The 16,974-nt window shown below is 45.9% G+C and overlaps 1 pseudogene; it reads right to left on the bottom strand.

Moving 5' to 3' along the window:
- Positions 1–2,818: 2,818 nt before the first annotated feature.
- Positions 2,819–3,718, bottom strand: LOC112308515 (E3 ubiquitin-protein ligase RNF220 pseudogene; annotated as a pseudogene).
- Positions 3,719–16,974: the final 13,256 nt, after the last annotated feature.

Raw genomic sequence — 16,974 nt, 5'->3', positions numbered from 1 at the left:
TTATGCTATCCTCATTTTTATGGATTCTTTTTTCTTCTTGTTCTGCATGGTTGTTTTCTGCTTCCTTATGTTCCAAATCATTGATTTGATTCCTAGGTTTATCCACTCTACTGTTGTTTCCATGTAAATTGTTCTTTATTTCAATTAGCGTATTGAAATAAAGTCTGGGTCTTTCTTTCTGGCTGGGTCTTTTTTATGCTGCTGAGGCCCTCACTATGTTCCTTGAGCATCCTTTTACTAGTGTTTTGAACTCTGTATCTGATAGATTGCTTATCTCCATTTCGTTTAGCTCTTTTTCTGGAGTTTTGATCTGTTCTTTCATTTGGGCTGTTTATTTGTCTCCTCATTTTGGCAGCCTGTCTGTGTTTGTTTCTATGTATTAGGTAGAGCCACTTTGACTCCCTGTCTTGGTAGTGTGGCCTAATGTAGTAGGTGTCCTATAGGGTCCAGCAGCACAGACTCCCTATCACCCAAGCTGGGTACTCAAGATGTGCCCTCGTGTGGGCTGAGTACACCCTCCTCTTGTAGTTGAGACTTGATTGCTGTTGGCAGGTCAATAGGAGGGATTTACCCAGGCAAGTCAACTGCAAGGACTGGCTGTAACCACTAACCACCAATCTCCGCTGTCCGTGGAGGATCAGCTGTGCAGGGGCAGGGTGGGAGTCCTCCAACATGGGCTATAGCTGTCCACTGGGTGCACTGGCCCTGGAGTTTCATGGGTGGTGCAGGCCAAGGTCAGCCCCCACCTGTGTTTTGCCCAGGGTACCCTGCCTGAGCTATAAAGCAATCTGAGATGGCTGCTGGGCTAGGAGGTTCCCAGGTGAAGCCAAGCTGTGGATCTAATCTGGCTGCCACTAGGGCCCACTAAAGTCAGAGTTGCTTGTTTGATAGGATTTAGGAACTAAGACCAGCCATTCTTATGGAAAAGCACCTTGGGTGGGCCTGTAAGTTGGGTGGGCCCTACTTCTGGGCTTCACAGAGCTTCTGGGGATCTCTAAGGCAGGTCAAACAGTGTTACCCAGGTTGATGGAGTCCCAGATATGGCACCAGCTTGCCAGCTCTGTGGGAGATAGTTATAGCAAGGGGACAATGGCCCCTACTTGCCTTGATGCCAGACATTTCAGTTTCTACTTGTATACCACTGGGGTGCCTTTCAAGCTGCTACCAGGTGCTGGAGCCCAGAGGGTATGAGTCTGAGTAGGTGAGTCTGTGCATGGGTTCTTTAAGAGGAACTGCTTGGGACTCCAGAAAGTTTTTCCCACTGATTCATTCCCCACTGGTTTTGCAGCCAGAAGTTGTGGGGACTTATCTTCCTGGAACTGGACTGCTGGGCTGGGGGGCCTGGCATGGGTCTGGGACTCCTCACTCCCAAGATATCCCTCCTGAATTTTTATCCACATGGGTGTGGGACAAGCCTATTCCACATCCTCACCCCTTCTACCAGTCTGGATGGATGTGGTCTCTTTAATTCTATAGTTGTCAGACTTCCATTCAACTTGATTTTGTGGTTGTCAGATTTCCAGTCAGCTCAATATCTGACATTCCTGAGTGATGGTTGTTCTATATTTTAGTTGTAATTTTGATGTGGTTGTACAAAGAGGCTAGACATGCCTGCCTACCTAGAATTTTTTCTTTATGGTTGGCTTTTTCACTGTTTTAATGTATCCTGATGGGGACTCCAGCCACGGGGTCCGTGTGTTGTGGATGCAACGAACAAATTCACATGGACTACAGAAGTCCTGTGGAGAAAAAGGGACAGCACGGACACTCTCTGAGAGAGCGCCTCGACCCTTGCCTGGATAGGCTTTCATTGCTTTCCAGTAGCATTACATCAAAGAAGGTTCTCATTCATTATACTTAGGTTTACTTTAAGTGATTACTTCTTACAGATAATGAAGAAAAAAATGTTGCAAATGTAAGGGAACTATAACAGTGATTGATCTGGTTACATTCCATCCTTGGGACGGCTTAGCACAGATTTTAGGGAGTTGCTTCAGAGATATACATTAAACATCTGCAGTCTTTAATTCAGGGTGAGGGAGTTTTAGCAAAAGCAAGCCTTAAAGCATCCTAGGTACAATGCCAGCCTGGTTCCCCATGGGAAAGCCGGTCTGCATGCCTGGGTCCTGTGTGCCGCCTTGCACTCGATCGGTTTTCCGGTTCAGGGTTGGGCTACATTTGCCACTGCCATGCTGACCGATTCCCTACAATGTCCTGGAGGTGGTTTTTGAGACAATTAGGTGTTCTGTTAATTTCTTGTACTTGTATGCCCAGCTCCTTCCCTAGTTTGGGGAAGTTCTTATCTATTATTTCTTTTAGTGGGCTCCCTGTCTCCTTCTTCTGCTCTCCTTCTGGGCTACCTGGTATCCTTATGTTACCCTTTCTAATACAATTAGCTAGTTCTCATAGAGTTCTGTCATTTTTTTTTAGCTGTTTATATTGGTTTGATCTATGTCAAATGTAGTTTACACAGGGAGAAGGACTTCAGTCTGGTGTTCACATGTGTCTGTCTGTCTGTCAATTGGCCTGGGGGCAGGATCTAAGGGGCTTTGCCCTGCTACCCACCTCACATACACCTACCTGCCCCACCAGGGAACAGAACCTGGAATAGGTATGGTCCCCAATTTTGGTGGGAGCCAGCAGACAGGGCCTGGCCCTCAGCCTCCACTATGGCTCCAGAGGCCTTTGTGTGTGTGTGTGTGTGTGTGAATGCGTGTGTACGTACACAGGGAACCCGTGTGCAAGTATGTACAAGGGATAGGGTTGCATCACAGAGGCAGGCAGGGTTGCTTGAGACAAGGCTTGTGGGGTGGCTCGCTCACAGGCATATTCTCCACAGGTCCCTGGGCTCTGTGATAGTGTTACACTAAGGGCAGAGCTTCTGGGAGCCCAGGGTCCACAGTCAGCACTCCTCAAAGTGCACCCACCACACTGGATGGATGTTAGGGGCATCAAGTATGAGTCCAAGCAGATGAGGCATTTGTAAGGGTCCCCACAGGAGAGCTGCCATTCAAGGTCCCTGACCTGAGCCTTCAGGGCCTCAAATGTGGTTACTTTCTCAGTGTCGTTATTCTCACAGGTCTTCTGCATGGCCTCCTGCTTTCTGCTCTCCCTGTTGCTGGTAGGGGCATCTCATCCCTGGCCTATTTGGAGAACTCAGGTGTGATGCATGTGCTGGGAGGGCTGCCACTTAGGGCTACTCCTGGAGTGCCTCTCTGTCCTCGACTTTACCCGGCTTCTGGCTCCTCACAGGTGCAGGCGGTGCAGCATCTGGGGACTGCAGCTCCCCATACTCCAGCGTGTTGCCTCATCCACACCTGGGTAGGCATCCCTGTCCGGGTTCTCTTTGCCGCTGCACAGGATGGAGCCAGAGCCTCCGAAACCACCTTTCCAGGGGGGTGGTGGCCTGCACCACTCAAACCCCTCCAAGCAGTTGCTGTGCTCGTGCTAGACATCCACAGCCTCACCCTTGGCCAAGCAGGAGCGCCCTCTCCTAGGACGGCAGTGCTCCACAGGCCTACTCATCTGCCCTGATTCTGTCCAGGAGATTGCCCAGGAGGTATGCGCTCCCTTCATCTTGCATCCTCAGTTTCTTTTCCCCTTCCGAGCCTGCAGTTGGCTCTGCAGGCTGGCACATTCGCAGGGAGTTCTGTGGGAAGATCTTCCTCCCTCCCACAGGGCTCCTGCTTGTCTGGCCAGCCACTCGGGCCCTTGGCATGTCCGCAGGGTGGTGCAGCCCCAGCCCCAGCATCCGGCGATCCCACGCTCCAGCGGGGAGGGCAGCGATGCAGGCGGTTCCCCCGGCTTCCCAGCAGTGGCCTCTTTCATTAAAAACAATAAAAATAAAAATCCTAGTTTCCTCTTCTCTTCCACCTGAGCCATTTCTATTTCTATCTTCAAGCTTGAAAATTCTCTCTTCCAGTGGGTCTGCTCTGTTCCCACTACTTTCTAATGAGTTTTTCATCTCATTTACTGAGTTTGTCAGCTCTGAATTGTTTGTTTGGTTTGTTGGTTGGTTGGTTGGTTGGTTTTAGAATTTAAATCTCTTTGGTAAATACTCCTTCTATCCATTTATTTTATTTCTGAGCTCACTGAACTGCCTTTCTCGGTTTTCTTACATCTCTTTGAGTTACTTCATGACAGCTATTTTTAAATCTCTATCGTTTACATCACAAACTTTCGTGACTTTGAGTTTGGTTTCTGAGCGTTGCCATTTCCTTTTGGTGGCGCTGTGGTTATTCACGGTGCTTGGTGGCTTGTTCCACTGACTGCACGTTTGAAGCAGAGAACAATGCAGCCAGTTGGTCATCAGAGGCCTTTCTTTTGCTTTCCAGTAGATGACAGTACAGCACAAAGGTTGGATTTTTTCGCAGATTTCGTCCCAGGTAAGAGACGGCCCTTCTCTCCAGCCTCTGCCGGGGTTGTCCCTGGTGCCGTGTTTTCCACTGCTTTTGCCTCTGAGGTCACTAATGCCTTGTTGCTGCCAATGCCACTGCGGTTAGGGATTTCACTGCGGTCGCAGGTGGCACCACTGGGCTCACAGCGCAGCTGCAGGGATCATCTGTGTCTCCGCGCCAATGGCGTGGTGGGGGGTGGGGAAGCAATACCCGGACCCCGCTGCCTTGGCTGCCCAGTTTCCCATGACCTCTGGTGCCAGAGCAGCTGGGAGGCCTAAGCCATGTGTGTGTGGCCCCCAGCGGCCTCTGCCCAGCACTGCCATGCCCGGGGGTGGGGGGCGGGGAGGCGTCCACGTAGTGGGCACCAAATGGCTGCTGCCCTTTTCCTTCACCGGGTGGGAGTGGGAGGCCGTCAAAGGCCTCACCTGTGCAGCTGCCAGGGCGACCCCTGGGACTGAAGGTGAATCCCTGCCACCACCCCTGCAGGGTCTAATCACCTGCCCTCAGGCGCACAGTGTGGATCGCTCTGCGTTGCTCAGGCTTCCGGCTGGGCTGAGCACAGGAATCTTTGTTGAGTTGTAGGGGAGAGAAACAGGAGCACTGCACTCCTCCCAGATGCTGCCAGCTCACACTTGAGTGTGGATGTCTTTAACGACAAGGAACTGTACACTGAAAAAATAGGAAAAATGGGAACTTTTATGTTATGTATATTTAGCCACAATAAATATGAATAATTTGACTGTTTAACCAAAAATATTTAAGGGTGCTGGGTGAATTAAAACTTGTAATCCATCTCTGGGTCACAGATAAATGGTATGGGGTCGAGGTAGGAGGAGACGTCTGTGGCAACACCCCCTCTCCTCCGCCAAAGGTGGAATGAGCTAGAGACAGAGTCCAGTCCCAAGGGGAAGGTAGAGTCTGACCACCTGTTCCTTTTAAAAAGTTACACCCTTTTGGAAATAGGAGATAATCTGTGGATCCCGGAGGGCTGATTATATAGACATTAAGCTAATGGTAATACTTTCATTCAGGGTAGGAGTAAGGGGTGCTGGGGAGGCCAGCTGAGTTCCCATGAGATGGAGGGGGAACAGGCCTGTGGGCTGCTCTGCCACACCTGGAGGGTGAGCCCACCCTGAGCTAGCTTGGCGCACCTGGGTGGCCTGTGGAGCCACAGTGATGGCTCTGGGGCTTTGGGCCCTGCCCTGCAAGGAGCTGGGCCTGAGCTGTTGAACTCAAATCTTGCGTTGTAGTTGAAGTAATTTACAATTGAAAGAAGAAAGAATAGTAAGTCACTGTTACCTTTTTTTGGGGGGGGGACTCTTCTCATTATTCTTCATACCACCCCCTTTGAGATAGAATGCTCCTGTTTTATGCATTTAGGTGGAGCAAGGCTTCCGTAGGTGGGACAAGGGTGCCAGCGGGAAGTGTCAGAACCCCCACCAAGCCCGCTCTACAGCCTCTGTGCTCAGGTACACTTGACTTCGCAGTGCCCTTTAGCCATCGCACCAGAAACACATGTGTAACTGACCCAAATGGACTTTTTACTGGCTGCAAGGAAGGAGAAGGTACCCATGGGATCCAGGGCTGTTAGTGAGAGGGTATGAAGAGAAACCGATGATGGGACTTGGCTGTTACGTGGGTGATTTGGTGGAGGGCCCACGGCAGCCAGGAATTTGCTCTAGATTAAGTGGTATTATAGAAAGCAGAGGACAGCCCTGGCCAGGTAGAGCTCCATTGGTTAGAGCATCCTCCCAATTCACCAAGGTTGTGGGTGCAATCCCTGGTCAAGGCACACATAAGAATCAAACAGTGATGAAACAAAAAAGCAGAGGACAGTTCTGTGACTGGGTACTTTGTGAGTGGTGCAGTAACCTTATTTCTGTCTGTTCTTAGATAAAATTGTGGAACAGCCTTGCTTTGTTCCATTTCATCTTGGTCTCAGAGTAACCTCTGAGGTTTACAGTCTATGGGGCTTTCATGTCCAACGGAACCAAGCAGCCTGGCTGGGAGCCCCTGACAGGCTCCTGACCACATTTAGACCTAGCTGTGAATATCAGATGTGCTCCAGATGTTGGAGCTGCTTTCTCTTTCTTGGTTTCTCTTTTGGCCAAGGACAAACATTAGACCACAGAACACTAATTTGTGATGTCCAGATTTTTACCCTGGTCTGGATTTTATTGATTAAGATCAGAAGCATGTGTATTAAATATACTCTGTAGTTGATCCAAAGTTAATCTCTTTTTCTCTTTTTGTTATAGGATGAGCTGTTGAACCATTTAACATGACAGTGGCTGTGCAGTAGCATTTAAAACCCTGAACAGGATACAAGAACCAACTAAAATAGACTAGTTTTAGTTGTGGCAACTAGTGCCACAAAGTGACTATTAATGTTTGCAATAGGTTTCAGAGCCGATGGGCCCCAGAACCCACTTGGGTTTGTTTTAGAGTCAGCTGTCCTTCTTCAAGCTTAGTTGCACACCGTCTATCCATCCTGCAGTCCCTACAGAGAGGGGCCTACAAGAAATGTGTGCTACCGCATCAGCTCCCCCTCAACTGGCTAAGAGTGAATCAACAGCTCTACAGCCGGTTTGTGGCTGATTTAGTTAATGCATTTAGATTAGTTTGTTGGGCTTTTGGAACAAAGGTATCATCATTTATGACTCTTTCCCCCTTTTTGTTGAATTTATTGGGGTGACGCTGGTGAACAAAATCATAGAGGCTTCAGGTGCACAATTCTACTACACTCACCTGTACACTGTGTGCCGTGTTCACCAGCCCAACGTTTGTGACTTTGGTGAAGGTTAGGCACGACTTTGGACTACCTATTCTAATTGTTTTATTCTTCTTGTGGGAATTGTTTTCTGTGGGGTGTGCATTGAAAGGGAATACATCACCCCTTCTAGAAAATTTTAAGAATAACTTGTGTTTCTTTTGTTTTAGAAGCTTCTGTATATCTTTTTTTGGATATATGATTGACAGGAGGGGTAGCAGTTTTAAATGTCTAGACACCTCTAACAATTACTCAGAATGCACAGGAGAAGTTAGTGTGATAGACGAGTACAATTCTGACGGCCACATGAGCAGTAACACCCTAGCGCAGTCTAGAATGTAGAGAGAGGGCAAACCCAGGGCTGGGCGATGTAGATTCACAGTCATTCATACGGAAAAAGATGTTGGTTAAATTAGCAGCCATCATTACCTAAAAGATAAGTCATGAGTAAGGATATCAAATGATAACAATAATAAGAAGACAAATAATACAAATAAATAAAACAATAATTAATAATTCTTGTGTTATTTAACAATACAAGAATAAACCCCGTGTTTTGCATACTCACAACCATAAACCTACTTTCGCCCACCCCGCACAGTATTACGATAGGAGTGAGTCAGCTGGACATGCGTTTTGTATTGAGGCTTCGCTGACACCAATGTGGCGTTTCAGATTGTCTTTTGCTCAGTGACCTGAGGTTTTTTCCTCCCACAATCTGATTTGGAACAATAAATGGTCTCAGCCCTGCAAGTCCTGGATATCCTTTTCTTTCCCTCTTTTCATTCTTTCTTCTCATCTTTTCTCTGTAACAGCTACTCTGTTGTAAACCCATCTAGTCTTTCTTTTTAAAATATCTTCTATCTCTTGCCTGATCTTCTGCATTCTTGAGCATACAGAACATATTTGTGACAGCTGTTTCTACGCCTTTATCTATGAATTCCATCATCTCTCTGTCACATACAGACCTGATTCTACTGATATATTTTTTCCTGGTTATAGGCAATATTTTTCTGCTCCTTTTCATACCTATTAATATTTTGAAAAAATACTGGTAAAATATATATAACCTAAAATTCACCATTGTAACCGTTTTATGAGTGTACAGTTCGGTGGCCTTAAGTCCATTCACATTATTGTGCAGCTGTCACTACTATCCATCTCCAAACATTTTTCATCCGACAAAACTGCACTCCGTTCCCATTTAATGCTAACCCTCCATTTCTGCCCCCACACCACCCAGCCCCTGGCAGCCACCACCCTGCTTCCTATTTCCATGAATCTGACTACTCTGGGCACCTCACATGAATGGAATTGTACAGTGTATGCTCTTTTGTGACTGGCCAGTCCGGCACTGGGTGTCATGTGTTCATGGTTTATTCATGCTGTACGTGTGACAAGATCTCCTTCCTTTTTAAGTCATGTCTATTGACTTTTAATTGGATACTAGACATTGTGATTTTTACATCGTTGGGTCCAAGATGTTGAATTCCTGTAAAGAGTGTGGGATTTTCTGCTAACAAACAGCTTAAAAGGATCGAATTAATCTCTAATAGTTTAGCTGTGCTCCAGATTGAAGTGCAACATTTTTTCAAGAAAGGCAATATCTAGTCCCATGTACCACCGGGTCTCTGCATGCGGGACCTCCTCCCAGCCCTGAGTGAGCACCAGTATTGATCAGTCTGAAAGTTCCTTCTTGGGGTCACTCGATTTATTCGCATGTCCCACACTCCATGAGAGCTATCTTTCAAAGCATAAGACCCAGAACTGTAAGTGAACCATCAGTCCAGCTATGAACAATCATTATTAACCAACACCCACATTGTGCTTGGGACATGTGATCTTCTAAGCCCTGCTACTCTCTTACCAGACCCTGGTCACACACACAGTCACAACCACAATGGCAACAGAGGAAGACCTTAGGTGCTGATGTGATTTATCCGACCTTTCTGTCCAAAATTCAGATTCGAGTCCTGACCAGTGTTGCTCCGTTGGTTGGGTGTTACCCCACAAAGTGAAAGGTTGCCGGTTCGATTTCCCATAAGGGCACATGCCTAGGTTGCATGTTTGGTCCCCCATTAGGAGCATGCAAGAGGCAACCAATTGATGTTTCTCTCTAATATCAATGTTCCTCTCCCTCTCTCCTTCCCTTCCCCTCTCTCTAAAAATAAATAAATAAAATTATTTTATTAAACTTAGATTTGATCCTGGTTTCTGCTGAGTTATATACAGAAAAAAAGTGGCCAAGTTAAGACTTTCTCTGTTGTGGTGGCTGCTTGTGAAATCTCAGAAGCTTAGGTTTTGCCTGTAATTAAATCAGTACAAGCAAAATTAATTACTAGCAGTTACTAGACTACTAGGACCACGCTTCTCAGTTCAAGTCTTAACGTGAATGTACATACTGATAGTAAGTAGTTGTCTAGAATCTGTCGTGAATCCTGGTTGGTGTGGCTCAGTGGATTGAGTGCCAGCCTGCAAACCAAAGGGTCGCTGGTTCAATTCCCAGTCAGGGCACATGCCTGGGTTGCAAGACAGGTCCCCAGTATGGGGCGCACGAAAGGCAACCACACATTGATGTTTCTCTCCCTCTCTTTCTCCTTCCTTTCCCCTTTCTCTAAAAATAAATCTTTAAAAAGTCATGCAATGGGGCAAATTTGGAAAAATTGGGGATTATTGACTTTGATGGGAACTAAAATATCTCACAGAAAATTGAGTTATTGAGTTGCTGATATATGAGTATCAGCAACTCATGGCAGCATTCATATGGGGCCAGATGACAGTTTCCAGAGGTGATTGTGTTGGCAGAGCAGCAGCAGCCCATGTTAAAACATGGTGAACCTCAAACTTAGATGTCACAAGGAACTTCTGTCCATTTTCAAAAATATGCTTCACAGCCCTGGCTGGGGTACCTCAGTGGATTGAGCGCCGGACTGCAAACCAAAGGGTTGTTTGTTTGATTCCCAGTCAGGGCATATCCCTAGGTTGCAGGCTGGGTCCCCAGCAGAGGGCATGTGAGAGGCAACCACACATTGATGTTTCTCTCCCCTTTCTCCCTTCCAATTTTAAAGGCACTAGACTCTTATTATGCACTAGACTCTTACTATGCCTACCAAACACGTGATGTTATCCCAAATGTATAAGAGGTTTGTGGTTTGTTAGTAGAATCTATTCCAGGCCACAGCCTGGGTAAGTGCAGGCAGTTTCTTCGACTGGCTTTGCCACACATGCACCCAGTGGCAGCTGGACACAATAGCAGCTTTGTCTCATCATGGTTGGCAGCATGTCCAGATGGCCTAAAGTCCGCTGTTACTCAGGATTTACGCAGACCACACTCTCCCACGCCCTGTCCCCTCAGCCCCCTGGGCAGGCTGAGCAATGACTCTGACTCAGAACATTTTATGCATCAGTCTATCAGGTAAAAATGGCCTATAGCTATAGCACGAGCCTTGTTAAAAATGAGGGCAGCCCTCCCGCAAAGTGTGGTATTCTCCCTTTGAATTTAGGAGCTGTGTTTGAAAGAGCTAGGAATTTGGCTCTGAGACTGTATCCTGGGCCCAATTTAGCTGAATCTTGTCATAACCATGTACAATACTTAACAGGGCATCTTGAAACCCTGAGACCTAAAGGCATAAGGACCTGGAAGACCCCACTGAAGGAGGACTGCCACCCTACCTGCCGGAGATTTCACATGAATGCAGGTGTTCTGGAGGAAAGATGGCTGTCACCACATGGGGGCTACCAAAGTGAAAGAAAACCCAGCTGGATGCATGCATCTCAGAAGCAATGGACCAAGGTTCCCACGAGGACTTGCAACTTAGGTGTTCTTGCACTGATATTGGTACTGAACTCAACTGAAAAGAGCTTTTTTAGTGAAATTACTGTTATAAATGTTAGATGGTCAGTGACATGGGCTGGGGAAGAATTCACAAAGAGAAGAAAGTGCAGAGTAAAGTTTTACTCACTCTCCAAGAAAGGAGAGGCGCACAGTGTGGAGGGATACACCAGCACTGAGGGGTGGGGGCTTTGAGCTTTTATTGGATTATAATTGGATTATAAAAGGGTCGGGGTGGGGGGTTGCTCTTGTGTGCCCCCTGAGCTGTTGGTGCTGGAAAAAGAGGTTGCAGTTGCTCCAAAGTTATCTTGTGTCTGTGGTTGTAGGGAGTGGCTGGTCATGATCTGTTGTTGCTTTCCAGTCATTTCCAGTCCTGGGGACGTAAGCCCAATGAGTAAAACAGCAGTCACGTTTAACAAGGCCATAGGCCTGCTCAGCAAGTGGTGCCACAATAGCAAATGGGGCCGGCTGTGTTCTTTCAATAAACAGCCTTGCTTTCTTATTCACAGTAGTGAATATTGGTACAGAGAGATCTGATGGGATCACTGGGGAGGAGAAGGGAGGGGGGCTGTAGGAGGGGCTGTTTACTGTTGCCTGAGGACAGGATTGGCTGAGGAGCTGAATGCCTCCATAGCACAAGGAATTATGGGCAAGAAGATTTGAAATTAAAGAAGGGCCCTCTCTCTTCTCTCTTGAGGATGCCTGGATGATCACTCTGCAGCTGCCTGCATTTCCCAAAGGATGGTATTTTCTATGGGAAGGAACTCCAGGCCCAGCCTAGGATCAGGCTGGCCTGACAGACAGAGGGTGGCAGGTTTACTCTTTGGGTGTTCTAGGGGGAACAGGCTCTGAGGCAGAAGCCAGCCATTCTTCCAAAATGGTGTAGCTTTTGTATCTTATGTTGTTTTAGCTTATAACCTAACCCTATAGAAACAAGATAACTCAAAACTAACAGGGAAAAGCTAGGAGAAGCTCAGATGTTAAAGAGTTTAGCCTTAATTGATAGGTTTAAGTAATTAACTACCTAGAAGAACTTGAATTAGGGGCCTTGCCTCATAATAAGAGATTATCAGGGAGTAACCTTTTTGACCCACCGATATGGCAGGGCAAACTTCTATCTACTAAACTTCTGTTCTGGTTGTCCTGCAATGAACTTTCAAAGCCTCTAAGGTGCATGACCTCACTCCTAGCTCAGAATGTCTTACACACATCAGCACTTCCTTTCTAAATCTGGACCTCTCGTGCATGTGGGGCCTCGGAATCTCTCGTGTACAGGGAGTTCTCGCACATATGTATTAAATGTGGTTATTTTCTCTTGCTAATTTATCTCATGTGTTATATTACTGAACCAAAAAGTGGGGGCTCAGCTGCCCACCACAATTAGGCAAATTCCAGAAGCAGAGGCTGGAGAGAAAGGAAAGAGGTCTTTATTCAAATGCTGCACAATCTGGGAAAATGGTGGACTCTTGTCTCAAAAGCCAGTCCCCTCCAGAAACCCAAAGGAAATGCCAGCCACCCTCAGCCAGACTAAAACCAAAGGCAGTATCCAGAGTTCCTTCTTCCACTTAAAATACTGTCCTTCGGGAGCCTCAGACAGCTGCTGCATGACCATCCAGGTGGTTCAGCTTGTTCCCAGTTGCTGTCTAGCTTCAGGTCCATTCTTCAGAAGGAGCTGGCACCACCATTGGCACCACCTTTGGCCCCATGGCATCTAGTACCAGAAGGTCCTGAAAACACTGGCCAGTGCATTCACAAGGTGGGCAAGAGAGCATCCCTTCCTTCCCCTGGGTTTATATTAGTTTCCCATGTGGACTGGACCAGGTGCTTTTCTTAACCCAAACTTCCGAGGGCTCTGGGAGGGTTTTTCCCCCAATAAATCCCCTCTTTTCCCCAGGCTAGACTGACAGGTTTCTTCGATACAGCAAATCCCCCTGCCACCATCTTGACCTCTATGGTGTATGTGCCTGCCCTGGTCCCACCCCCCAATCAGGTACCAGAAGGGGGTAGGAGGGCTTTTCCCCCTACCAGTTATTTTTGCTAGACTTGTGTGTGCTCAGTGCAATGTTCCCTCCTGTCGCCAAGAGCAGGATGTGCTGCCCCAATGAGTGTTCACAAGGCACTAGCTTATTTACGCAATTAACACAGTCTCACCAGCTGCCTCTGGTGGCTTGCAATCTCCTCCTGTGGCCCTTCCTTTTCCCCCCACCTGTGGTCTGGCCAGGTTATTAGTATCAATTAGACCAGTCAAAAGAACCTTGAGGTAAGAGGAAAGTTTGTTCCTGCCCCACAGGGGCAAGGTTTGGGGAAAGGGCACTCAAGGTCTCTTCTCACATCTTCTTGTGTTTACCACCTGGAAGCTCTCCAAACCCTGTCCTCTTGGGGTCTTACGGAGGATTCATTACTTAGGCATGATTGATTAAATCATTTACATTGGGAATCGATTCAACCTCTAGACCCTCTCCACCACTGGGAGGTCTGGAGTAGGAGTGAAAGTCCCAGCCCTCTAATGGCATGCTTGGTTCTCCTGTAAACCAGCCCTCATTCTTAGGTGCTTCCAGAAGTTGCTTCATTAACACAACAAAAGACACCTTTAGCTCATTCCTCACTTACGAAATTCCAAGCGTTTAGGAGCTGTGAGCCAGAAACTGTGGATGAAGACCAAATAAATAGGAGAAATATATTTTGGTCATCTGAATAACCAAATATATATTTCTTATGAATCACAATGTTGCAGAGATGAACAGGGAAGCCAAAAAGTCAGGGCCTAGTTGAGGAGTATTCCAAAGCTCCAGAGTACAATTTGGTCAAAAAGAAAATCTTTGTCAATACTCAAACCCAAAATTTTACACAAAACCTCTGAGAATAATAGTCTTTATAAGTGAAATTGTATCTCCTGGACCCTCCCTTCATGGAATCTGTTCATTAAGGGGCCTGTTTAGGGCCATCCGAGGACAAAAAGAGACTTGTTAAACACAATTCTTAGAGTAATTGAATAGGAAAGGTCTAGTTGATGCTTTTTGATATTAATACTTTGAGTAATCAACTCAGTGCTTTGGGCCAATTATGAAAACACACAGTGAAACTAGGAAAGTCAGTGTCTGTGCTGCCTGTCACCACCAGAACCAATGCGTAGAGACAAGAATTGAATCTTTATCAGCACTTTATTCATATGGTCGGCAATCTGAAAAGACAACGGGTTACATACCCTCAAAAACTGTCTTAACATCTCACCTCAAGCTGACCTCTTTATAAGAAGAAAGGTATGGGTAAGGGGTTTGGAAAAAAAGGTTAGTTAGATAGAAGAATAAGTAAGGAGTTTGGGGGGAAAAGGTTACTTGGATAAGAGTTGCGATCCAGCTGCGGTTTTCCTGCTACTTCACCTGTTGATCAACAACTCTTCATCTGTATCACCAGTGCCCAGTCCCTGGAACACAAGGGCTCCGGTACCGTCTCCATGACTGGCAGACCCCTGGGCTACAAGGTTGAATTGCTTGTCGAACTTCTGGAGTCACTGTAGTCATACATTCCAGTTCCTGAAATAACAGCTTTCCACATGCCTTAGTCACTTAAGCCTGTCAACAAAGACTAGAGTCTTCAACTCTTGAGTTCTCTCTATCAATAATATAATTGTAATAAAAATGGGAAAATTTGAAATTGGACTACTGGGAATAATTTAATGGTGGAACAAAAACTTACCACAAAAGGTCTCAGAGATGCTCAGTGAGAACAGAGCTTACTGGTTAGCCACCAAGCAGCCCTGCGATCTCCTTACTAGTTTAGCAGGACAGTCCTACTATAGTAATGGAACGACTGGTTTGGACTGCTGAGGAGAACGGCCTAGAAGGTGGGTTTGCCCTTAAGACTCAAACTAGCCGTGAACAGGAACATTGGAAACTGAATCTGTGCCTCTCTGAGCCTCACAAGAAGGCTTTAATACTAAATAAAAATGGCAATGGGTGTCTTTACGTTTGCGCCTGAGAAATATTATTTGGATGTTAGAACAATTACCAAAGGGTCTACATTATCATGTAAGTGTGAGGTTACTTGTGCAATTAAAGGGAACACAGGACAAGTGTACTGGGCCATAGAAGAAAACCACGTTAGCTTGTCAGGCTCTGGAGTTACCATATTTTGCCATGTATAATGTGCACCCATGTTTTTTGCCCAAACTTTTAGGGAAAAAAATCTTTCATTTTAATTTTTTAATTCAATTTTCTATTTATTTATATTTAGATACTTGTTTTTTGCATTATAAAGGCATTTTATCATTTATTTTTTAATATGTTATGGTACAAGAAATTTTATATAACAAATAATTACAAAACATAAGAACAGATACAAGGTATTCCAGGTGTTACCCATGTATAATGTGCATCCTTATTTTTGCCTCAAAAATTTGGGCAAAAAAGTGAGCATTATACATGGCAAAATACGGTATGCTGTTCCTTAGGCTACAATTGGGTAATGTTAGCGAACAGCAAGTGGGGGCCTGCTGCCTGCTACCACCCTCTAGGAGGCACATGTTTGGTGATAAAGGCAAGGAGTCTTTACTCAAAAGCTACTCAATTTTGGAATAACAGCTTTCCACATGCTTTAGTCCACTTATAGCTTTAATCACTTAAGCCTATCAATTAAGGCTAAAATCTTGAACACCTGAGTTCTCCTATCATTTTTCCCTTAGTTTTTAATTACCTTATTTCTACAGGGTTAGTTTACAAACTAAAACAATATAAGATACAAAAGCTACACCATTTTGGAAGAATGGCAGGCTTCTGCCTCAGAGTTTGTCTCCTTTAAAACACCCAAAGAGTAAACCTACCACCCTCTGCCAGGCCTGCCTGACCCTGGGCTGTGCCCAGAGTTCTTCTCCCATCCAAAATCCACCCCAAATCCACCCAAAATCCCATCCTTTGGGAAATGCAGGCAGCTGCAGCATGATCATCCAGGCATCCTCAAGGAAGAAGAGCCCAAGAGCTGGTCTCTGCCCTCTTTTTATTTCAAATCTTCTTGTCCATAATTCCTTGTGCTCTGGAGGCATTCAGCCCCTCAGCCAATCCCATCCTAGACTGTTTACCGTTGCCTCAGGCAGCCTCCTCCTACAGCCCCTCCCTACTCCCCAGTGCTCTGATCAGGTCTCTCTGTGTCAGTAAGACTTTGTGAGTAACTACAAAAAAATCTTCAAATAGTTAATCATGTGAAAATGCAAACAAGAAAGTCTTCGCACAGTTTGTGAAATTCTCATAGGCCATAGGACAATTTTTGCATTCTGCTTACCAGTGGCATCAGGACTTACTGATACTAGAGGAATGAGGCCCTAGTGGGGACTCAAGCCTCAACCTAATATGGTTCTTGGTTTTGAGCAGGAAAGAATTCAAGCCAGACAAGAGGTTAAAGTGGAAATGAGACAGGCCAGTCTGCCAGGACAAGTGGAATAGGGAAACTGAGACAGATAGGTAAATGGCCAAGCAGTTTACAGTCATCTAGTAAATCGCAAAATCCTATCTTTCTTAACCCAAAGGTACTTAAGGGAAAACGGTTTAGCACCCTGCCTGGGTAGTTCAGTTGGTTAGAGCATTGTCTTGAAACACTAAGGTTGTGAGTTCAATCCCTGGTCAGGACACATACAAGGGTCAACCATAAATGTACAAATAAGTAAACAAATTGATTTCTTTCTCTCTCTCTCAAATGAAGTTTTTAAAAAGTTAAAAAAAAAAGTAAATGGTTGACACTTTTCCTTCCAAACCAGAGAGTAAATAGCATGCAACACCTACTCAGGGAGATGGATCGCAGGAATCCAGTCGGTGCCATTGGTGCCAACCACACGGAAGGATGGATGGAGTCGGCAGTGGGGTGGGGGGTGGGGGGTGGGGGGTGGGAATAAATCTCATTTGGGCACATCAGCATAAAGCTGATGAATATTCTATTAAATCCTCCCCATAAGACCTTAAGGTCCCAGCCTTTAAAACTCACAAGAG

The sequence above is a fragment of the Desmodus rotundus genome, chromosome 9, assembly GCF_022682495.2.
Source record: "Desmodus rotundus isolate HL8 chromosome 9, HLdesRot8A.1, whole genome shotgun sequence".
NCBI lineage: Eukaryota > Metazoa > Chordata > Mammalia > Chiroptera > Phyllostomidae > Desmodus > Desmodus rotundus.
Note: the sequence above shows the minus strand (reverse complement) of the source record. Positions and strands in the feature narration are given on the sequence as shown.